Below are 26,017 nucleotides of genomic sequence, written 5' to 3'. Positions count from 1 at the left end.
AAAAATCCGGGCAAGTGCAAGGACGACTCCCTCTCTGAGGGTTCCATACGAACTTATTTATCTATATGCACAGTTCTTCCATAGATTTTGAGAGTGAGTCTGCGATTATCAAAATACGTGACTAAAAGGCAGTATCTTTTGGTTGCTCTGACTTAGAAGCTTAATTTCGTATACGGCCAAGGAAACTTTGAACTTAATATCTGACACAAATATCAACTCGATGCCCCTACCCGTTCCGGAGGAAAAGAACTAATAAAAGACGGAGGGACAGGCATAATAAAACCCTAAAAAAGATGGGATATGTGACGGTGAAGGAAAGTGAAAGAGAAGACTTAGACACAAGATTCTGCAAAAATTAAAAATTCTACACATTTAAATATTTGGGCGTCATTTTTCCACCAAATAGAAGAATCTCACAAGATTTCACAAAACTGGAAAAGTAAAAAGAGCAATGGGCAAACTTCACAGAATTACGAAGAAACCGAAGGTCTTGATGTACAAATCAATCCTAGAGAGGGTTACCTCGTACGACGTTGAAATATGGGAGTTAATCAAAAAAGAGAAAAATAAATTAATGTCCCTTGAGATGGATTTTTGCCGAAGAAGTTTTCATATCTTCAGACTGGAACACGTTAGAAACACAAGACTGCGGAAATTACCAGTTAAAAAGACACTATTCTCGATGCCAGAGATGGCAAAATATTAAGTTGGCATGCCCGCCTCCAGCGAATGGGGAAGACCGAAAGACCAGTTTAGAAATGGATGCAAGATGTTAATTACGTGATGAATTCAAGGGGCCTTCAGGACGCATAGGAAAGATGAAAAGCTGAACACGACGACGTCGTAAAAAGGCCGCACTCTATATTTGTAAGTCAGTCGGAGGAAAGCAAGGGCATACCAGCAACAATAGGACCTTCCCTACCCCACAGCGGTGTTTCTAAATAACCTTCGGTCTGTAGACAGTTTTACCTTTATTCTCGGGTCGGTCTTATTGCAGCTGCTGATTTACGCACGGAACGCCGATGGATAAGTGTGTTATGTTATCTTGCACAGTTCACACAATTTTTGGCCGTTCTTTTCTTTATTCGCCGATTGAGTCTAACAGAAGCAAGGAAAAAGAAAAATTCCAAACTCGTCGAGTAGAACATTCTAATAATTACAGTATCGGTATAAAAATAACTTTGACTGTCCCCCCATCCCCCACACCACCGTACTGGTCGGTGATTACTAAATGTCAAGGTTGTTGTCTGTAGATCTCGGTCCCCGTTTCCAGAGATGAGGCCGAATGTGTGTAGCTACCGCGACGCATTTCGAAAGATCTTTTTTGTCCCTAGATATTACTGCGTTTTCCCTACCTAGTGATACATTACAGGCAATAACGTCTGCTGCGGAGAGCGTAAACTGCTGGGTAATTACTACATGCTGTCGTTCTTTAGTTATTTCGTCGAGCTCAGTCGTGCCAACGCCGGGAAAAATGACGGTTACATATCTCCACACGCAAGCGAAGGATCAGTTGCGTGCTAGCGGGGCATGCCCATGTAAACACGCAACATTGGTGTAAGTCACATACGAATACGAAGCTTTAGCTCACACGTTTAAACCTCATTACACCATTGCAGAGACGGTTAGCTATCTCTACTGTCCATTCCCAAATGAACATTCAATCAGGAATCCATACTTGGACAGTGGAGTTCGAGAATGTGTGGACATGTTTCGAAGGTCGCCGACCGGAGCGCTCCAGTCATTAATGCAACCTTGAGCACGTCAGGCTATAAACGGTCATAGCTGTGACAAAATGTGTTCTGCTACAGAGCTCTTACACATCGTATTTACAAAAGACAGCAGTGAGCGAAATACATACAAACAAGAAGTCTTCTTGCATCATGCTTTGTCAAGGCATGTTACGTGCCAACACCGAGAAGTACGCACTCACGCCTCATGTCTACTTGGAAGACATAAAAACTTCATTGTACAGTAGATTTGTAATTTTTATTTCTTTCAATGGTAGTATTACTGATGGCTTTAGCATTCGTTTGGAGAGCGTCATTACTACAAGAGATTTGCAAACTTTCATGGATATAAATTAAATTTTAAGTGTATCCTTTTTATTATAAATACATATTCCGTCAACGGTGTCTGGTGTAATAGGAAATATTAGGAAAGAGTGTAGCTGTACAAAAAAACCTAACGTAGTGTCACACATTTACAGCATGAAAACGTGTCAAGTCTCACAGTAGTATAGCACTTTATACACTGAAGCGCCAAAGAAACTGGCACAGGCATGTGTATTCAAATACAGAGATACGTAAACAGGCAGAATACGGCCCTGCAGTCGGCAACGCCTATATAAGACAACAAGTGTCTGGAGCAGTTGTTAGATCGGTTACTGCTGCTACAATGGCAGTTTATCAAGATTTAAGTGAGTTTGAACGTGTTATTGTAGTTGGTGCATGAACTTGGTGTTATAGTCGGCACACGAGCGATGGGACACAGCATATCCGAGGTAGCGATGAAATGGGAATTTTACCGTACAATCGTTTCACCGATGTACCGTGAATATCAAGAATCCGGTAAAACATCAAATCTCCGACATCGCTGCGACTGGAGAAAGATCCTGGAAGAACAGGACCAACGCCGACTGAAGAAAATCTTTCGAAGTGACAGAAGGGCAACCATTCCGCAAATTGCTGCAGATTTCAATGCTGGGCCATCAACAAGTGTCAGCGTGCGAATCATTCAACGAAACATCATCGATATGAGATTTCGGAGCCGGCCGCTGTGACCGAACGGTTCTAGGCGCTTCAGTCCGGAACCACACTGCTGCTACGGTCGCAGGTTCGAATCCTGCCTCGGGCATGGATGTGTGTGATGTCCTTAGGTTAGTTAGGTTTAAGTAGTTCTAAGTCTAGGGACTGATGGCCTCAGATGTCCCATAGTGCTTACAGCCATTTGAACCTTTTTTTTTCGGATCCGAAGACCCACTCGTGCACCCTTGATGAGCGCAGTACACAAAGCTTTGCGCCACACTTCGGCCGGTCACACCGACACCGGTCTGTTGATGACTGGAAACATGTTGCCTGGTCGGACAGGTCTGGCTTAAAATTGCATCGTGCCGATGGACGTGTACGGGTATGGAGACAACCTCATGAATCCATGGACCCTGCGTGTCAACAGCGGACTGTTCAAGTTGTTGGAGGCTCTGTAATGGTGTGGGGCGTGCGCAGTTGGAGTGATATGAGACCCTTGATACGTCTAGATACGACTCTGACAGGTGACATGTACGTAAGTTTCTGTCTAATTACCTGCATCCATTTATATTCATTGTGTATTCCAACGGAGTTGGTCAATTCAGGACGACAATGCGACACTCCACACGTCCAGAATTGCTACAGAGTGGCTCCAGGAACACTCTTCTGAGTTTAAACACTTCCGCTGGCTACCAAACTCCCCAGATATGAGCATCATTGAGCGTATCTGAGATCTCCACTCCCTCGTACTCTTACGGATTTATGGACAGCCATGCAGGATTCATGGTGTCAGTTCCCTCCAGCACTACTTCAGGCATCAGTCGAGTCCATACCACGAAGTGTCGCGGCACTTCAGCGTGCTCACGGGGAACCTGCACGATATTAGGCAGGTGTACCAGTTTCTTTGGCTCTTCAGTGTATATTACATTTTAAAACAACTTTTTTCTGTACTGCAGAACCGAACAATGAAAGAGAGAAAACAGTCGGAGCGAGTTCTGTCCATTGTTCATAAAACGGTAGGTATCTGTAAAGACGACCTTATCCTTTTTGCACAGTTTTCGCTGCTGTGGACTCTGACGATTCTTCCAACATCCCGTTTGCCAACAGAGCGCGTGGGGAGCAAGAATTCTGAGGCGACTTGTACGAATCAAATTCAATAACTCGGCATTAAGAACCAACAGACTAGAAATACGCAATTCCTTTAGCAAGAAGCAACGACATAGCGATGATGGAGACTCAATTACCGTTAAAGTAGAGGAAAGAATATTGGATTTACATTTTACTTGTAAAGTGAACTCTTTGCTAGTTGGGAAACCAGAGACATATTTGGGGAACTCTATACCCTAGCGATATTATGGCACAGAGGTTCTGACCTGTTAAGGGATAGAACAAGGGTAGAATCTTCTCAAACTTCAAAAAAACCTTTTGATAGGAAAAAAGCATTCCTTACTGCGAAAGATTACAAAAATATAAAGTACTGAAACTGACACGAGTAACAGATAAAATTTTACCGCTAATGTTAGAAATTGCTTACAAAATGTGTGTGCAATGATTTCCTATTTTGGATTGGTACGGCCCTCTTAAATGTATGGTTGATGTATTTTCAGTCTATATCAGCGACCTGCCCTGGTTTCGCACGGACAGCTCTGAGACCAGACGACTTGGCTGGAGTAGCGGTAATAAATTACAGTGTGAGTCGGAAGGAAAGATGGACGTTTTGAGAGTTGATAGTACTAGTGATTCCGAACAACAAATCTCATATGGACACATGCCCTATTCTAAATGGTTTCCGAGGCAGAACATGTTTAATGTACATTGATATTTATTTTCTGTGTTATTCTAATACTGCCATTGTTTATAGCGCACTACAATAGTACAGAGGAAGTTGTGAAGAACAATTTTATACACGACGTTTGTAGTATATCAAGTCCGGAAAATACCTCAGACTGGTTACAAAAATTACGTCTGCTACAGGGCATACGCGTCGCACGAGATTTTCAATAATCTCGAGCTGCTTTCGCGCAAACTATTAATCCTAGGGAAAAAATGAACAGGACCTGTATCGTAGGAAATGTAATGTTCTCGTAGTTCAATTTCGTACTGCGACACGTTTTCGCTGCCGGCTGGAGTGGCCGAGTGGTTCTAGGCGCTACAGCCTGGAACCGCGCGACCGCTACGGTCGCAGGTTCGAATCCTGCCTCGTGCATGGATGTGTGTGATGTCCTTAGATTAGTTTGGTTTAAGTAGTTCTAAGTTCTAGGTGACTGATGACCTTGGAAGTTAAGTCCCATAGTGCTCAGAACCATTTGAACCACGTTTTCGCTGGTGGGTGTGGTTTTACCGTTAATAGAGAAAAACGTACAAAAGTGACATTAAATGTATTCCGCCTCGGAAACCATTCGGAATAGGGCATATGTCCTTAGAAGGTTAGTGTTCACAATCACCCCTCAAGCCACGTACCTTTCCTCTTGACTCAGCCTGTATAAACAGACGTTTCTTGTGAATGTAATAGTGTAAACCCTATCAAAATTCATACAGTAGTTCCTGAGATTAGCCTTCACATAAAGGCAGAAAGACGGGAGGGGTATTTTAATTCATGACAGTTTAGCAAATTTGCGCGAAATGCTTATAATTTATACGTATAAACCTTTCTCTCGTATCAAGCGAAAACCATATTAAAATCCCTACAATATTTCCTGAGATTAGCCTTCACATACACTCAGAAAAACTGGGCGGGGGACTTTACAACGGTTATAGATTTACCCCGCCCCTGAGTCATAATGTTGAAGTACGGTTCCGGAAATACTCCAGTTGGCACAGAGATTCTCGAGGCAGTACTCCTTATAAAGATAAAGCAAAGCCGGAGGGAAAGCTAAACGCAGTTACACGGACTCAGGTTGTGCCGCTCTCGGTGTGCTTTCGCGAAACCGGCGAAGGCAAATACAAACAAGGCATAAGCGGCTCTCGGGAAGTTTTCTTATTCCGCGAGCCCGCAAGAAAGGGCCATTAATCACCGAAAACGGCGAATCGGCTAATTGCCTATTCAAAGAAACGATTAGTTTGAAAGAGTTCTCCTCCGGGGCCCCTCGGAGGAAATAAAAGCCAACGGGGAGAGCAGCTCTGTACAGCTGAGTAGGTCCACCCCCTGGCCGCGTGGCGGCGCCAGCTTCCGCGCGGACTCACTCTGTTGTGTGCAGCCCGGCCGCTGACGAAGCTAACGAGCCCCCATATCGCAACGGAAGTCGTCATTTCGCGGCTTACGTCACCGCAGTAGCAGGTGGCCGCTACGGCAGTTCCGTGACCTCGCCTGTTTTCTCATGTTTTTCTTACCCCTTCCAACAACTACTTGTTATCCAAGGCAATGAGAGCTGAGCCGTTCCTATTCTCCGAGTTTACCGCTGAGCCCTGCGATGAGAACTGTTTGAGCAGCTTAAATTGTTCTCGGGTGATTGTAGCGTAACTAGGAAAACTGGTGAAAACTTCCGCACATCTGCTCATTGACATCACTCCATTTTTTTATTAATCCTCCTCACTGCATACACATCTTAAAAAAAACAACAGGCCCAATCGCGACTATAAACATTGTACTTCTAAAAGCAGTACGTCAAAAATCGCTGAATTGTTTGTTTATTCGTACACTGAGAACAATGGGCTTCACAATGAAGTAAAACGTACACATTCCAATAATTATTTTTTATGCTGCAATTCAAAACATGGAAGACATACAGTCCACAGTAGCACTGACTGCAATAATAAAGCGAATGCCATCTCATAACTCAAAAGCCGATTAAGGCAAAGGGGTAACAAAGAAAACGTCAGACGCAAAACATATTCATCTTACCTCATTCGCCAGATATGGTTTGAAAGCCTGTAACTGGGAAAACAATGCGGTTGTTTATAAATAACTTTTCTGCTACCAGTCACGATTTTCTTCTTTTTTATATTATATGCGACGCATTTCGGGAAACGATTCCCGTTTTCAAATCCGTTTTTCTCTGTGTACTGTGCCATTTTTTTCGTGATATTTTGGACGTGCATTGTTCAGTTGCCTCCGCTGCAATATATATAAAATTCACAATTTTTAGTTGATTATTGATCCGTATACGTAATTAGTGGCGAAGTCTGGAAGAATTTGCACTTACAGTTTTCTTATGGTCCATTTCCGCAGTCCCATACACATTAAACATCATACACAATTTTCTAGGCACAGTACATGCCTACATCGCGAATAAGAAACTTACAAAAACAGTTGCAGTTGTTTTTTCATCTAGTCAACAGCAATAATGCTACAGGTCTTCCACAGAGTATGATATACTTTTGTAGGGAGGGTATTTATCTTAACAATCTGGATCACAAAATGCTTGTATCTATTTACAATGGTGCTTATTTCTATGTTACTATTCTTTAGTACGTCGTCGAGGCCTCTAAGGAAATTTATTGATTCACTTTTAAGTTTTTCGTTTAATATTTTGTCTCTATATATTATCTAATGTGGATATATCTCCGAAAAACTTTGGTTGATGTTGAATATTTGTGAGACTTCGCACAAATGTACCATAAGAAAACGGTATGTACAAGTTCTTCTGAATTTCGCCACCAACTATATATAATGTTCGACAGTCAACTAAAAATTGCGCGTTTTTATACAGGGTGTCCCAAAAAGAATGAACCGATTTTAACTCGTAATAATATTGAGACAAGTCACTAGGTAACTGAAACAGCGCTAGATGTAATTGGCATGGTCTAGACTCTAGAGTTTCAGAAAAAATGCGCTAGATGTCGCTACGAGCGCTGACCTGGAGCGTGCAGCCGGTCTCGCGCAATATGGCGACCGCGTAACAGTAAGCGCACCGTGTTATTGAATTTAGTCGCACTCAATCAGTGATCGCAGTTCAGCGGTTGTTTCATATACGATTCCGTGCTAAACGTTCCTCCCTTACCTTGTGACATTGATGAACTAAAAACCAAAATATCAGCAGCTGTTGCTTCAGTGACAGAAGACACCTTACGCTCAGTTTGGGATGAATTCGGCTATCGGTTAGATGTCGTTCGTGCAGCCAATGGAGGACAAATTGAATATTATGATGGATTTTTATAAACTTCTATCTTTTCTGAGTAATTTACTATGCAATTTGTTGATGTTAAGACCTTCTTCCTAATAAATAATTCTATTTAAAATCGGGTCATTATTTTTGGGACACCCTGTATATTGCAGTAAGGCCAACAGAACAATGGAGAAGCTCACACATCAAAAACATTACGAAAAAATGTCAGAGTAGACAGAGAAACACGCTCTTCAAAATGGGAATCATTAGCAGAAACACATGATGTAAGATATAAATAAAAGAAAATCGCGACTGGTAGCAGAAAAGATATAAAAAAACCACGTTCCTTACACTTTCGTCGTGTTATGTCACTTGCTCCACATATAACCTGATTCACGAACGATGGCGTTCCGCACCATCAACCACGACAAATTCAGTACATGACTCTCTAAAATCTCTTTAAATGCTCGCAGCGACTACGGCGTTTGCGGCAGAACGCTCAGAACAATACTGGACGCTCATTGTCTGTCGGAGAAAGCGTGACGTCAGTTGCGCAGATCGAACCTATACTCGTCCCCAAGTACAGTAGCAGAAACCAAGACACTGACATCTCTCTGGCAGGGGCAGGCAAGTCTAAGAGGACTATTGCTCCACAAAGCCCAGTCCGAATTCCTCGTGGTTTCTTTCGTACACTTTCGCCCCCTTCCCATTTTTATGCCCGCCAATCTCTTCACTTCTTTTTCTTCTCTTCCCCCTTCCTCCTTCTCCCTCTCTCCTTCCTCTCGTGGTTCTCTCACCTTTGGATCTGCACGTGTTTTCAAGCAACGACGTTGATGGTTCCGTCGAGTGACTGCTAAAGACGGCAACGAGTCTGCTGGCTTAAAATTTATGCTTTCCGGTGGTTCAACGTGGAAGGACACGGGTGAGGAGTTTAAATTACGCATTCGCCAAATAAAACCCGATTACATGACTGAGTAGCGACGGCGAGAAAATAGTTATTAATAAGTGACAATAGTGCAAGGCGGAGAAAGTTGTAGAGACAGGCCATTCCCATTCGGGATGAACGAAAGTCAGATTTCCGATTGGAAATTCAAATTTGGATTTTGCTTAATATTCGTAAGTGAGAAGACGCGGATATGAAAGAACATCTACAAAGTACATACATGGAGACACACTGCTGAGCTAAGACCCGTTAGTATCCACAGAACAAGGAAGAGGAGACGTACCTGGTTAACAGTAACCGACAACCGTTCAACAGGTCGTTGATACACAGCATTGTAGTTAAACAGTATGACAAAACACCCTGGAAATGCGATGACAGGGCGACTGCCGGAACAAAGCAGTTTCAGGTGCTTTCTATATCTACACCAGTAATCTGCGAGCCACCTTACGGTGTATGGCCCAGGTATTTAAGGCAGCGACACACCGGCTGCCCGGGGTAGAGGTATACAAAATAAACCCTTATAACGAAAGAACTCAACAGTTTATGTTGTTGGATAAATACACAATCGAGAGACACTCCCTTCACCATTTCGTGAACAGTGCTGAGTCGCATGCCGCATATATGGGCGATGCCTCCTGACGTCATTTTTTAGCACTATCGAGTGGATGTTACCATATTTCTCCACGAGACGTTTCGCGAGTGTTTGATCGGAAGGTGAGTCCCATTGCTTGGCCGCCCTCAGTCTCCCGATCTGAATCTTCTGGATTTCGGTACAAGGGGTTTGATCAAGGGCATTCTTTACAGAACCAGGGTACGAAATCTGGTAGATTTGAGACGACGGATCTACGCCGCATTAGAGGCCATAACACCTGTCATGCTTATAAACCTGTGGCGGGAAGTGGAGTGCCGCTCCGATATCCGTCGAGCTACAAGCAGTGCCCACACTGAGCTGTACCAACATGCACAAAAATATTTGAGCTCCTGCGTACAATGTTGTATAAACAAACTTATAAACTTTAGTAGGTACTGAAATGTAAACAAATGTTTTTATATAAATCTAGCCCGTATACTCCGTATTTTCCTTCCTTTCGCGTTCCATTCGAGAAGAATGGACAGGAAGAACTACTGAAAGGAGGGCTACTTTGTATAAGCGCCAGTCTCCGATTTTCCAGTCACGTGCTATTTTACAGTAATTGACAACCAGTTTCGGCTTTTCAGCCATCGTTAGATCTAAATATTACATCAGCGAATGAGGTAACGAGTAGTGCATTTCGAGAGGTGCAACTGGGAAGCAGTAGTACATTATCTGATGAAAAGTATCCGGACACCCCCAAAAACATACGATTTTCATATTAGGTACATTGTGCTGACACCTACTGCCACATACCCCATGTCAGCGACCTCAGTAGTCATTAGACATGGAGAGAGAGCAGAATGGGGCGCTCCGCGGAACTCACGGACTTCGAACGTGGTCAGGTAATAGGATGTCACTTGTGTCAAACGTCTGTACGTGGGATTTTCACACTCCTAAACATCCCTAGGTCCACTGTTTCCGATGTGATAGTGAAGTGGAAACGTGAAGGGACACAGCACAAAAGCGTACTAACCGACCCTGTCTGTTGACTGACAGATACCGCCGACAGTTGGTCGTTATGACAGGGCGTGGGCATGGAAAACGCCCGGTGAACGTCATCTGCCAGCGTGCGTAGTGTCAACAGTAAAATTCGGAGGTGGTGGTATTATGGTGTGGTTACATGACAATAACATTCCTGTAATGGACTAGCCTGCACCGAGTCCTGGCCTGAATCCTATAGAACACCTTTTGGATGTTTTGGAACGCCGTCTTCGTGCCAGGCCTCACCGACCGACATCGATACCTGCCCTCAGTGCAGCACTCGGTGAAGAATAGCTGCCATTCCCGAAGAAAGATTCCAGCACCTGATTGAAAGTAAGCCTGCGATAGTGGAAGCTGTCATAAGGGTTAAGGGTGGGCCAACACCATATTGAATTCCAGCATTACCGATAGAGGGCGCCATGAACTTTTAAGCCATTGTAAGCCAGGTGTCCGGATACGATTGGTGACATAGTGCATGTTACCTGACTCTTCCTGGAAGTCTCTCAGTATTTTAATATTAACCGTCTCGATTATGCATAATATCTCCCTTGTAACGACTTCCAGCGTGGTTGGTTGAGCATCTCCGTCCGCTCACGCGCTTCCTGGACGATCCGCTAGAGAAATACGTCGCTATTCTTTGTATCTTCTCTATCTTGTTATCCCAGTCTTCAGTCCGAAAACTGGTATAATGCAGTTCTCCACGGGAATCTATCCTGCGCAAGCATCTTCGTCTCTGCGTGAGTACAGCACCCTACCTTGTTGTGAACCTGCTTAAAGTATTCACCTCTTGGTCTCCCTCTTCAGGTTTATCCCCTACTCTTCCCTCTAATACCAAACTAAGGATTCCTTGGTAATTCGCAACGCAGATCACCACCCGATCCCTTCTTTAGTCAAGTACCTATTTACCAGTTACGCAACCTACCTACCCAATCTTCAGCAGTCTATTATACCATCACACACCAAAATCTTCTATTGTTTTCTTGTTTGAACTACTTGTCGACCAGGCTTCACTCCGCACAAGTCTACATTCCAAAAAAAGACTTCCTAACACTTAAATTTATATTCGATAACAAATTCCTCTTTTTCAGTAATGCTTTCCTTGTTAAGGCCAGTCTGCATTTTATATCCTCTCTACTCGACCATGTCAGTTATTTTACTGCCCAAACAGCACTTTTAATGTATATTGCGTAGTACACGATTTTTTTTTTGTATTGTGAAGGTATTTTTACAGAAACAAACCGGAGTCACATACGGATTAAATCTATGTTATTACCACTTTGTAAGGAGCCACGGAAGACCACGTGTCCCTTGTACCAAAATAATTAGAAAATATTCCTCGGCCGGCCGGTGTGGCGAGCGGTTCTGGGCGCTTCAGTCTGGAAGCGTGCGATCATGACGGTCGAAGGTTCGAAACCTGCCTCGGGCATGGATGTGTGTGATGTCCTTAGGTTAGTTAGGTTTAAGTAGATATAAGTTCTAGGGGACTGATGACCTCAGATGTTAAGTCCCATACTGCTCAGAGCCATTTGAGCCAATATTTCAACATTTGACGGTTTCCCCTTGTTAAGCACTAGGAAATTAAGAATTCAGTCACAATGTTGGTCCTATATTGCGCCATCTCTTATTTTTTCATTAACAGACAGCGCAAAACTATCGAATGTCTTTCGGAATTGTATGTTTATGAATAAACCATCTGATAGAAGTAAATTATACACGTGTACCAGAGCAACTAGCTACAGACATGACCAGTGCCACTGCATACGAGATCGATACAAGGTGTGATTTTTCCACTCGCTTGAATTACATTTTACCACTAACGATATTCATTTTCGATCTTTATCGGTCTAGTCAGTATCAGTAGCGTGCAATGGTATCGGCTAGAAACAGGGAAACAGTATTATTAAGGCTCGAACATGTTATTCTTATCTTAGCCATACACCACACGAGTAAATAATATCATACGGCGTTAATCAAAACCGGGAATCACCGCTTTCACCGACCAGCACGATAAAAACGGCCCACGTTTCCTTTTTCATGCAAAATGCGCAGTTAGTCGACACTTTGTCCGGAAGTGGAAAGGAGATCGGTGGCTGATTAGCTAAAATTGTCAAATGGATATATATAGTGAATGAAAGCTTGCCATCACCGATTTTTTTAATGTGCCGCTGATTTCGACGCTTTAAATATTTTTAATGCATTCGAATTGAGCCATTGTGTAAGTTCTACGAGTTATCGATAAGTATAATCTCCCCTTTTAGCCCTTGTTCGTCTGCCAGCTTTGATATTGTGCCAGTGACGTCTTACGGTCTTCTCGTACGATCATCGGACATTCTGATGATGTGCCCATAGAACAATCTTTCCTCTTTAATCGATTATGTTACTGTCTTTCTGTACAGCTCTTCATTAGATCTAAAACATAAGAGTCCAATAATTCATCTGTTGCCTAAAATATTCGTTGATATCCAGTGTTCTCTTTTGATTAACATATCGAACCAATCGCTGCCTATTCATAATCAAATCCTTCGAAGCAAAAACGTACCGCAGCTTCTTAACTTGGCTTCAGTGCTCAGTCACTCATTACTTTAGACGTTTTTTGTCAGTCCAGTTTGCAGATCCTAAGATTGATTTGTTCCTATTCTGAGCCATTATGTTGAATTACATCACCCAGATATATAGATGTCTTCACATGATTAATCTTCGTTTTTTTTTTAAATCATCCATTCTGGTCTATGGCTGGTGTTTGTCTCGTATTTTGTCCTGTCAAGTGAGACCTGTAACACTACTTTCTCAGCCATGTCTTGGAAGAGGTCATACAAGAATGGATGAAAACACTGAGCCACGAAAAGGGGAATGAAGAACAGTTAAGACCAGGGCCCAAACAGAAAGTGGTGTATGTTGATTGGTTGGCCTTTGCGAATGTCGTAGACATTTTGGCCAACAATATTAACTCAGCAATCAAAACGATTGCTCAGTTGACAGAGGTAGTTTGCATGTCCCGTTTAGGAAAACAAAACAGGCTACGTGACAGACATCAGCGAGGGACCAGAATGGATGAAGATTTTTAATAGTAACAATAAAATGGCTTAATATGTTAACAACAGTGTTCAGTACACCGCTTTAGCATAGCTCCCCAAAAATTCTGGGAAATTTTGTTGGTTTTCTTAGCAGAGGGTTTTTTCCTGTTTTGATGCCTGTAGTTTGATGGCTCTGAACGTGCACTGACGAATCGCGTCGTGTTTGATTGGTGTCAGGTACGGTCACGTCCCTTGATAGATATATTAACATAGATTAGCCAAGGAGCCGCCGTATTTGTAGCCAACTGAAAACTTAGCCGCCATGTTTAGCAACGTCATGTTAAGCGATATAGTCGTCTGCTAGTACGCAATCATATGGTTTTTTTGTCATAGAATAACATTTGCTACCGCCAGTCGCGATTTTTTTTTTTAATTTACTGGCCGCACGACGCGTTTCGGGAAATAATTCCCAAATATGAAGTGCGCTTCTCGTGTACCATGTCATCTCAAGCGTGATGTTTGCGACATGCGAGCTCCTGCGTTATTCTAGTGACTAATGCCAGTGCGCGGTTTCCGTAATTACCAAAGTATCTTACCCCATAGATGTTGGCGAATTTCTGTACAACACTTTCAGTTATTACATCTTTGATTGGATGACATTTAGCGGGTTTCCACCAGGAACTTCTTCTTAAATATCTATCTTTATAGAGAAAACAGACGATAGTAGCCAAATAAACATTTCAATATGTGATTCGAAGTCTTAATCATCGTTACTGTTGAACACAATTTCAGAATGTGGTCTACAGATTTTTGTTCCAGAGCCACGTTTTTTTCTGTGTCTTTCAGCAATTCTAATGAAATATTGGACCACAATGTTTTACCTCATATTGCGATAGGATTTTTGGTTTACTGAAAAGAGCATTTACGGGAAGGTCAAGAGCTTTTGACTACTACCTTCCGCAACTGGTGACTTATTATTCCACACATCTGCACAGTAGATGTTGCAGTTATGCTTAAGATTTACGAGTAGCCCTAAGACAAGAAGAGAGCATGAAGGTACACTGAGTAGGCCGCCACTTGTTCCCGCCTTATGCTGCTTACCCACTGTTGGGTTAGCTCGTTTTTGAAAGGAATTCTGTACAAAAAACGACGAATAGCTTAGAAATTATATAGATGCGTAGCCCATATGCCTATTGTAGTCATTGTTTAACACATAATTTTACCTGAACAAAAATCATGGGGTACCTCCTAATGTAGTGTCGGACTCCTTTTGGCTGGTGAAGTGCAGCAACTCGACGTGGCAATGACCAACAAGTGGTTGGAAGTCCCCTGCACACATACTGAGCCTTAATGCCTCTATAGCCGTTTGTAATTGCGACAGTGTTGCCGGTGCAGGATTCTGTGTACGAACTGACCGTAGTCGGGCGACCTGGGTGGCGAAATCATTCGCTGGAATTGTCCAGAATTTTCTTCAAACCAATCGCGGACAATCGTGGCCCGTTCACATGGCGCAATGTCATCCAAAAAAATTCCGCTGTTGTTTGGGAACATGAAGTCCATAAATGGCGGTAAGAGGTTTCCGTGTAGCCGGACGTAACAATTTTCAGTCAATGGTCGGTACAGTTAGGCCAGAGGACCTAATCCATTCCATGTAAACACAACTCACACCATTATGGAGCCACCGCCAGCTTGCAAAGTGCCTTGTCGACAACATGGGTCCATGGCTTCACGGGGTCAGCACCGCACTTGAACTCTATCAGCAGATGCAGGTTTTCGAGTCTTCTAGGGTCCAACCGATATCGTCACAAGCCCAGGACAGCCGCGGCAGGCAATGTCGTGCTGTTAGCAAAGCAACTGGCGACGGTCGTATGCTGCCACAGCCTATTAACTCCAAATTCCGCCACGTAAGTCGTACGCCCCACATTGATTTCTGCGGTCATTTCACGCAGTGTTGCTTGTGTTACGCCGTTGCTCTGGTTCGTTAAGTGAAGGACGTCGGCCGCTGGGTTGTCCGCTGTGAGAGTTAATGCCTGAAATTTGGTATTCTCGACACACTCTTGACACTGGAGGTATCAGAATACTGAATTCCCTAACGATTTCCGTAATGGAATGTCCCACGCAGCTAGCTCTAACTACCATTCCGCGTGCAAAGTGTATTATTTCCTGTCGTGCGGCCATAATCACGTCGGACACCTTTTCCCATGAATCACCCGAGTACAGGTGACAGCTCCGCCAACGCACTGCGCTTTTGTACCTCCTGTACGCAATACTACTGCCATCCGTATCTTGGCTCTGAGCACTATGGGACTCAACTGCTGTGGTCATAAGTCCCCTAGAACTTAGAACTAATTAAACCTAACTAACCTAAGGACATCACACACATCCATGCCCGAGGCAGGATTCGAACCTGCGACCGTAGCGGTCGTGCGGTTCCAGACTGTAGCGCCTTTAACCGCTCGGCCACTCCGGCCGGCCCATCCGTATCTGTGCATACTGCTGTCTAGTGACTTTTTTTTCACCTCAGTGTACAAGTTATTGCTTGGATACGCTGAGCAATTTTGATGGTGTGTATTGCAATCTCCGGAGTTCTTTGCGCCGCACTGCGAACATCTGATTCACGAGAACTCTTTATGTCGCCAGAGATTCATGTCCAACTACGTTCGAATCGCATTCAACTTCGGTACGCCAAACAGCACGCTAACCTTTGCGGAAAAGAGGCGAATAGTAAAAATATGTACTGATACTTCATTATTGCAGAAAATGACGTAAAATATTAAATACACATGTTGCAGGGCGCTTTTCCTCATTTGAGCTGCTGTTAGCCGCCTGTCGAAATATATGATCTTAGTGAAGTTAGTATTCTGCAATTAAAATAGTTAATAGACGCTGAAGCAATTCTCTTTCGACTTATGACTGTAATTTAAATCCCATTATTTCTCGCTGAGTTGTTCACGGTAATGGTGCGTGACGTAAGGACATGTTTTTATGCATGCACGCCGCAATTTGCAATATCCTCACGTGTGTCATGAAGCTGGAGGAGCGTGCTAAAATTGCGTGCTTCCACGAAACGTTTTTAAATACAATTTTGTTCCCTAGGATCACTTTCCTGTAATTTATGTATTAAATAAAGTATGCGTGCAGAATTTTCATACAAAGGTATCGTCTGGATCTCCACTAAGCTACCGAAAAACGTAAGCTGATACACAATGTTATCACTCTTTCTTTAATTCTCGTTCTGAACTCCCGGCCGGCAGATGGCTCAGCCGGACGGCGCGTTCCATTAACAACTGTGTGGTGTGCCTAGTAATTTTCCGGAGCTAACACGTAAATATTGGGTTAAAACTGAAATCCGCGGGCAGGTTAATCGACTGGTATGGTATCCTTTACAGGTGACGTCACTGGGCGGAATTACTCATTCTACGCGTTACATTTCCCTCCCGGCCGCAAATATCGCTTCTTCCAAACAGGAGTAACTACTTTCCCATCTATTGTGGCGACAGACATGCCACAAATCAAACCCGAGCTCTCCACGAAGCAGGTTGTCACTATGATGGTTTAGCCGCGAAGACGGACTTGTTTTCTGCACGAGTAAGTGTTATCTTCATTTCAGTGTGCGTCCGAGTGGTGGCAGGATTTTATAAACAAGAATGTGAATCTAAGGACCTAATGTCATTATACGAACGCAAGAAATGTGACAACACACATGTACGGTCACATTTATATGGTTTGTTGGGATGAGTCACAGAGTTAATCAATGAAGAATGCGGAAGTTAATAGCAACAAGCGAAGCCGGCGGCCCTTAAATTGAATTGAGGAAGTTTCGTGAAGGAGTAAGACTACAGATAGATGATGATATCTGCCGCTTCCACGAAGATGACGAAGCGAAAGGAACTGTGACCAGCTGATTATCACTGTTGACTACAAATTTTCACGAGGTTGCACTAAATCGCGTTGCACGGCACAATAACTGGGTCAGAATTGGAAACACCCATTAAGCACACCAGAAGAGTATACATGTAGGGATAAACAGCAACCGTCTTCTCTGAAGTACAGTGCTGTTAAAACCGTGACCGAGTACGAGAAAAACGTACAGAAAATTAGCTATTCTGAAGGCTTAATAACATGTACATGAAAACAGCCAACAACTCACCTTAAATGACAGAGATAAAATCTACAACGTGACAATGGCATACTGCAGTCGGTATTGAGCTACTGCTTCATTGGCTGTCATTATTGGATCCAAATTTTATGTTTTATATTCATCACTATTGTACGGCTGTCCGGACTTTAAAATAAACAAGATGAAAAGTGTCTCTTGAAGGCAAACACGCCCATTTGACCGGTTATACCTACACCCTACACTTAAAACCTGTCACACAGCTAAAACTGCACAGTAGTGAATAATATAAAATGAAAGATTTTTTTTAAATCCAAATACCGACAGTGTAGTGGCTCAACGATTCGCGTACCAATAAAGGAGAAGGTAGTATTTCTCAGGAGAAATGATGGCAGGTTCATCACTGCGAAAGAACCAATTGCTCCGGATGGGACGTACTCCCAGCAATAAAACTCTAATGCAATTATGTGGCTCCATGGAAATTTCGTAAATTCCGTGACTCATGAAAGAAGTTCGGACAGCACTGAAGATTTCAACTGCCACGTAGCGAAAGCGTTCCATAAAATTTCAACAAAAAGAACAATAAAGAATTTGACATGCTACAAATAGTATTTCGCAAGGAAGCCATAGGTTGACGTGTTGCTGTAAGCATTGCAGCACTTGCAGTTCACAAGCATAAACAATACGTATAAACATAATTGTCAGTTTAATGTTTTATTTATGTAACTTCCTTTAGTTGAACAGTAGAGTGAAAAACAGCAAGAAAATGTCAGTTATGGACAAACATCTGATTAGGATCCCAAACAAGAAGTTGAAATAACGAAAAAGGAGACTGTTATAAACTGGAATCCCCATCCAAGAAGTCAGAGCCAAGGTTCTGTAGCAATTCAGATACAGTTCCTAGTTCGGAAGAAGCACAAAAAGTTATTTTTTAAGGATTAAAAACAAACTTTATTTAAGAGCAAAAGCTGCAGAGACATGAAAAATGTTGAAAAGCAATATTCTCATTGACGTGTACAGATTTATTTATATTAATCTCTGGTGCTGTTTTCTCATGCAATAAGTGATATCAGTTTTTATTTCTACTTCAGTTACTCCTTGGTACTGAATGGGTGGGTCTCAAGTCATTTCATACTCTAAGTGATATGTAATGTGGATAATCTTGTCAAGATTCGTCAAGTCTTTTTGTTGTAACTGGATCGGTTTCTAAGAGCACTGGGTTAGGTTAGTGTTGTTTAACGTCCCGTCGACAATGAGGTCATTAACGACGGAGCGCAAGCTCGGGTTAGGGAAGGATGGGGAAGGAAATCGGCCGTGCCCTTTCAAAGGAACCATCCCGGCATTTGCCTGAAACGATTTAGGGAAATCACGGAAAACCTAAATCAGGATGGTTGGAGACGGGATTGAACCGTCGTCCTCCCGAATGCGAGTCCAGTGTGCTAACCACTGCACCACCTCGCTCGGTTCTAAGCGCACTGATAATTTCTAAATTTCTAAACAAAGCGTGAAACAAAAATTTGTTCTTACAAACTGTCTCTGCCAATTAAGTTTTAAATCAATCTATTAACACTTTTATACCTATCGCAGAAATTTTTATATATAAGTGGTTGAAATTCCTGAAAATATAAAATTGGTAAAGTGACATATTTACGGACTCGGGGTTCGATCCCCGTTCGTTCGTATGATTTTTTTTTTTTTTTTTGTCGGAAACTTAACACCTCCGTCGCATCTCGAAAGTGTCGTTAGTGTGTAAAATGTGTACTCATACCACAGTAAAACTTCAGCTCCCCCAACAAAAGAGTGGGCAAGTCATTTCAAAATTAGGAGGAAGAGGACTGCACAGCGCCTCTTACAAAGCGCCATGTCTAGAAAGGCATCTAGTTGGCGACGACTTTACCTTTAATGGACAGACAGTGTGGCGAATTATTACATCACAAAATTTGCTTTAGGTATGGCCAGCTGTGCTACTAAAATAGTCTCTGAAATGGATAGACACAAAAATACAATTTTCAGTAATGGAAGAAATCAGTGCTCTGACGATGTCACAGAGGTGATGAAACAAGCCTGGGTAAAACTGAAAACTTCCTGAGAGGTGAACTGTATGTGCCGGATCGGGACTCGAACCCAGAACGTTATTATTTGTTTGTAAGAAGTCGGACACTACTATCATTATTCTCCGCAAGCATGGGAATAAAAATCCAAATGAATGCACGTATTTGCAACACCAGTCAGTGAAAGTTACGCATTCGACCTTCCTTGCATTTTTTGTAGTTTATGTGAACGTAACATACATTAAAATACTAAAATGTAAACTTTCACGGCCGGAAATATCATGTCCATTATAATAGTATTTTGGTTCTACCAGCTGACAAAGGAAGCGCAACGGTGGTTATGGATGTGGCCGACTATCAGAGAAAAATTACGGATCTACTGGATCCGCAAGCATATAGGAAGCTGAATAAGGACCCCACTAACAACGTTCTCAGAACTGTGTCGCGGTTAATAAAAAAGTCCTCCATTGAAGAGAGTGTACAGAAAGGTCTCTGCAGTTCGTTTGCGCTACCACCGAGGCTTTATGCATTGCCCAAAATTCATAAAGAAAATGTTCCGTTAAGACCGATACTAAGTGTCATTGGTTCGCCCACCTACTCGTTAGCCAAGTTCTTGACTACGCTGTTAAAACCACATGTGGGCCGTTCGGACTCGTATATAAAGAATTCGACACATTTCATCAGCAGATTGAATGGCACAGTGGTCCAGCCGGAGGACATATTGGTCAGCTTCGATGTGGTATCGCTGTTTACCATGGTTCCACTTAATGATGTATTGGAACAGCTGGATCGAATTTTTCCTGCCGATATTTTAGAGCTGTTTAAGTGTTGTTTGACGACCACATACTTCAAGTGGAATGAACAGTTTTATGAGCAAACGGATGGCGTGGCTATGGGAAGCCCCCTAAGTCCCGTAATTGCAAACTTCTTTATGGAGAAATTCGGAGAACAGGCCTTAGGTACTGCCAGCAAGAAACCAAACGTATGGTTCCGATACGTGGATGACACGTTTGTGTTGTGGAGACATGGTAGGGAGGAACTAAGCCGGTTCCACGAACATCTGAACAGTATAAACTCAAGAATTCAGTTTACAATGGAGGAGGAGGTAGACGGCAAACTACATTTCCTCGATGTGCTTGTGTTTAGAAACGAAAATGGTAGTTTGGGCCACTCAGTGTACTGCAAACCCACGCACACGGACCGTTATTTGCACCGGGATTCGAACCACCACCCACAACAGAAGCGGGGTGTTATCAAGACGTTAGCGGACAGAGCTAGAAATATTTGTGAACCTGAGTTGCTCGACGCTGAGATGGAACATCTCCACAATGCACCAACGAAGAACGGATATTCGTCCGCCGAAATAAAACGTGCGTTGAGGCAGCCACGCAGAAATCATACTGACGTACAGGCTACTGCAAAATCTAAGGTTTTCCTGCCATTTGTTAAAAATGTAACGGAAAGAATAGGGAGGATCTTGACGAAGCGGAATATTACCGTAATTTACAAGTCCACCAGGAAGATACAGGAATACCTTAGGCCTGCCAAGGACGCTCGTAAAGCATTGGAAAAATCTAGAGTGTATAGGATCCCATGCAGCTGTGGTGATGTTTATGTGGGTACCACCAAAAGAACTGTTTCTAAACGTTTGGAAGAGCACAAGGGAAATTGTAGAAGAGGAGAAACGGAACGATCAGCTGTTGTGGAGCATGCTTTCCAGCCAGGGAACCACAATATTCGTTTCGAGGAGACGCAAGTACTAGCGGCCACGAGCGGGTACTACGAAAGGCTCTACAGGGAGGCAATCGAAATCGCTAAACACCCAAATAATTTCAACCGAAAGGAGGAGGGCGTCAAATTAAACGTTATATGGATGCCGGTGTTAAAGAAGATGTGTACCACTCGTCCACTACTGTGTGATGGCAACGGCGATCGACGGCGACGGACAGCGGCCAATTGCACTGACGTTTTCAAAACACGTGACTTCACGCCGCGGCGCGGGGGCGCGCGGACACGTAATTTAGCGGCAGTCAGTAGCGAGCCAGTGGGTGTGTTGGACCTTCCATCGAGCTACGGACTGGACATACATTAAAATATTCATCAGGAGCAAGTCCATTGTCTAATATACGTTTAATGGGTTGGCCAAACAGTTGAAGAGTTTATGATGAAAAACGCCTTGAATATGGTGAGAACATAAACATTAGGCTGTCACAACCTTTCTACGGCATTCATAATCGTCGTCTTCACCGACTCTCGACCAGATTATCAGCTTTCAGCTTAGACCTCGGGCTACGTTACAGATCACTGTTACCACGACCAAGATTTCCAGATGTGTCCAGTATCACATTCGAGCCACACCAATTTGAGTACTTTCACATCGCGTCTGACGTCCAGGGGCGATTTTCGTACAATACAGTCAACAGAAAGTGCTGAAGCATTAAGCTTTCCATTCCGCAGCATTCTGGAAGTGTCCTATTACACCAGACGATGCAAACCACTGCGCACTGTCTTACGACTGCCGTTACATTAGGCTGAGTCGGCCAGAGTAATGATGCAGTAACGCACAAAGCGGAAGGCCTGTCTAAATATAGACCGTGGATGTCTCCAACTTACGGAAACGTGCGCCCTGAGTCAGAGCTACCAAATACCTCATTATCTGGTGTTGACAGTTCCTCAGAACGGAGAGCGGCAGGAAGTTCCTTCGCCACTCGCCACGATAGAAGAGCGCCCGGAGTGCCCCGGGCCGATAAGCGAAGGACGCGGCAAGGTGAAAAAACGCCGCGGCTTAGCGTGTCCACTTCTGGAACGCGGCGCGGAAAGATAACCGAGAAGATGTGCGGTCATTAAGTTCGCAGCTGCACACGAGATAGTTAATGACGGAACTAGGAAGACGAAACCGTAGCAACAAGCCCCAAGTCGGGTTGTGATGCGTCGTCGGAGAGGGCCAGGTTCGAATCCTAACACAACACACAAGTTGTCACAATTGCACCCGTTGATGAATACACCAGCGCCTAATGAGTTCAAGTGCAAAGCGATAAAAACAAACTCTTTAACTTTAAAGCTGGCTAGATGACTGATAACATATCGCATGGATAATCGACTGTGATAAAATTCCGAAAGGCGAGACTGTGAATTTCAGATCAGTGTCTCTCTCGTGATTTCTTTAAAATAGTGTCAGCAAACGTACTAATGAGAAATATGGATGGTTCATTTTACAGTCTCGTATGCACTCGCGGTTTAAAGACTACTTCGCACAATGCAGCTATCGATCACACCTAACAGTTTCGAAGGCTTCATTTCAGCTGGCAATTCCCTGTATGTTAACTCGCATGTGAACACTGTTTCTATTCGACACCTTATTAATGTAGGAGAAAACAATTATCTTCTTCGGGAAATCAATTGAAAAATAGTGCACATAATAGGCAAAACACATCAGCTTATCTATTTTAGATATATCGAATTTTAGTACCCCAGGCGCGAAAGTAGGAGCTTGATTCTGTCAGAGAAAATCGCTGCTGAATGTTGCGGACTGGTTTTAGAAAAGCATCACAGCGAAAAATTATTATGACTGCTACCAGTAGGTGTCAAACTGTTACATAATACGAAATTCTTCCTACAATAACCGGGTCTCAAACGCCTCAGTCTGTATTGCAGAATTAACAGTGAGAATATTGCGATGATAAATGTCCAGCTTTGTTGCAACAAGAGTAATGGTGCACAGGACAAGGGCAAGGCGAGCTGAAAGAGAAAACAACTGAGCGCAGCTGGGATGGCAGCAGGAAGTTCAAGGCCAGAATGGGCAGAGCAGACGATTGTGGGCGGAGAAGTGGTGGGGAGGGGAAGAAACTGTCAGATAAAAGGGAACTTTCCGCGTAGCGCACCATTCACTTGAATCATAATACATGACGCAGATGATATGAATTACAAAGCAGCCCGATGACGAAGACCCTCGATCTTATTCATCACGCCACACTACGAAGTGTGTTAACTAACATTGTGAGGAATAACACTGTCAAGACACTAATTCGTGAAATTTCTGCTTTACTAGGCCGTAGTTTCGGGCTGCTGTTAATTTTGTAATTAACGCTTTACACGATGCACGTCGTTACAGACAATCTTTCGGTTAATGTTCATAAGAAAAGGTTTCCTTTTTTCTTTTTTGAAAAAACTCATATCTATGCCATCAGCTGTACCAGTTGTATGTTTATTCTCTACCGGTTTCGAGTATTGTCATCTTCAGGAGAGAAATTATGTGCATCAATGGATCAAAAATACATCTCCGTAAGATATTATGACCCAATCAACCGTACCCAATATATAATTTTTACTATATGACAATTATGTATGGTCTACATTTGATTGGATCATATGTGACAAAATGTATGTTTGTTCCATAGATGTACACCGTTTTCCTACTCGGAAGATGATTGTAATAATCGAAACCAGCAGAGAATAACCTTTAGCTGATTGCACAGATGTTTTTTTCTCTAATATCTAACAGCTGTAGACAGTCTCCTACGAAAAGTTTATTTTTTAATTCCATAATTTTTAAAAGTTTCTCTTGCTACGCTAAATTTCAAAGGTATAAACAGTAATCACAAGTTGTTGATTTTCATGCGATCTAGAGTTAGAATTCTGAGTTTTTTCAAGTAGGAACGTTTCTTCAGTATTTTCCACACATAATGAGGAACCAAAAGACGTTCTGCTTCCGCTGTGCGTCTTCTAACAAAGACGTAGGTATCACAAACTGGGCACAGCTGCCCGAAACGGGGTCTGACCTGAGTAGGGGAAAGTAGCTTTAAGGAATAGACTGCCGCTGCTTCGTTTTGTCGCTTTATAAGACCCACAGCGGCGCTGATGCGGTAGTTTTTAGGTCGTCAACTGATGAAAAGCACCGGCGATAGCGGTGGAACCGTTGGAGCATTTAAAAATCTTGCGCCCCAGCACACAAAGTTTACAGACACCGGTGAAGGCCACAGCTTCAATAATACGTTGGAAAAGCATGAACTCCGCACTAACCTGGTCTAGAACGAGATGGCACGGGCGTCGTTTTTGTTCCTGTTCAACGATATCGTTAGTTACACAAATTCACTGATCGGAGGTTGGGATATAAGAGGTCACTATACACAGCACTATTTTACTGGAAAAGAAGCTCCGAGGCGGTCGCCGCTCCATGGCCGAGGTCTGGTGAACGTCGTCTCTCTGTCCGGTCAGCGCGCACTGCGTCCGAAGCAGCCGAACGAACCAGCGGCGCGGCCACGAGGCGGTCAGGCGGGCGCGCGGCTCGCAGGAACGAACACGTCAGTCGCCGGCTGCGGCAACGCCAACACTGTCGGCCCGCGAGGCGAGGCAACGCTGCGCCGCCAGGTGGCTCTGCCGTCGCTGACAAGGCGTAGCGCGGCGCGGCTGAATCACCGGCGACCAGACCGGAGGCAGTCTCCAGCGGGGCTGCACGGCAGCGCGTCGCACCGCCGCTGACGTCACCTGCCGCTAAGTGGATGCGGCTCCCAAGGGTCCGGAAGTCCACGCCCCAGTCTCACGACGTGGGTGCTCTATTCCGTTAGAGCGGCCCTTGGCGACGTGTCGTGCCATAGCCCAGCGCCGCACGCAGGCTGGGGTAACCAGGGCGTGCCGGAGGCACCTGTACCCAAGGTGCCCTAGGCGTCCAGGAGAACGAAAGGGATTAAAAAAAAACGGGCAGTTGCGAGCAGGACTCGCATCCTGAGAATTCCCTAAATTATGTACATAAACAGTCCATTCATTCAGGGAGTCGAGATACTCAACCGTTTTTGCCTATTATCGACATTGTTACTGACATCTATCTGTCCCATTTTCGAGAACGTTTTTAATAACATAAATATGTCACAAAGTCATGTAGGAAGCAGGCGACTATTATTATAATCGTCAGCAGTGCTCCTTTCAGACTGACTGGGTCGCAATGCTAAAAGTCAAACAACAAGCATGGAATGATTTTATTGCTCATACGACGTGTTTTAGAATTTATTCATCATCAGATACCCAGGAGCGCGTACTGCATGTAGATATGGCTTTTACAGGCAACTTGAAACGCCCTGTTTACGTGCAGTAATCACTGCCGGATATCTGAGGATGGCCGGCCGGGATGACCGAGCAGTTCTAGGCGCTACAGTCTGGAACCGCGCGACCGCTACGGTCGCTGGTTCGAATCCTGCCTCGGGCATGGATGTGTGTGCTGTTCTTAGGTTAGTTATGTTTAAGTAGTTCTCAGTTCTAGGGGACCTTAGAAGTTAAGTCCCATAGTGCTCAGAGCCATTTGAACCATTTATCTGAGGATGGAGAAGTCCCAAAACGCGTCACATGAGCAGCAAACTCATTCCTTACCTGGTGTTTGACTTTTATTACTGCGACCCAGTCAGCCTGAATGCAGAACTACTGGTTATTTTAGCTCCAAGTTTGACGTCGGATAACAAATGCCAGAAGCAATATTTTTGTCGTGTAATATAATT

At 43.6% G+C, this 26,017-nt stretch overlaps 1 protein-coding gene across 3 annotated transcripts in view; it reads right to left on the bottom strand.

Moving 5' to 3' along the window:
• LOC124804696 (leucine-rich repeat-containing protein 24-like) overlaps positions 1-24,844 on the bottom strand; it is a 370,900-nt gene extending 346,056 nt beyond the window's left edge. For all 3 annotated transcript variants that reach the window (XM_047264949.1, XM_047264950.1, XM_047264948.1), the window contains exon 1: positions 24,552-24,844. The gene's annotated coding sequence lies outside the window, so the exon portion shown is untranslated. The remainder of the gene's footprint in view (positions 1-24,551) is intronic.
• Positions 24,845-26,017: the final 1,173 nt, after the last annotated feature.

Source organism: Schistocerca piceifrons, chromosome 7, assembly GCF_021461385.2.
Source record: "Schistocerca piceifrons isolate TAMUIC-IGC-003096 chromosome 7, iqSchPice1.1, whole genome shotgun sequence".
NCBI lineage: Eukaryota > Metazoa > Arthropoda > Insecta > Orthoptera > Acrididae > Schistocerca > Schistocerca piceifrons.
Note: the sequence above shows the minus strand (reverse complement) of the source record. Positions and strands in the feature narration are given on the sequence as shown.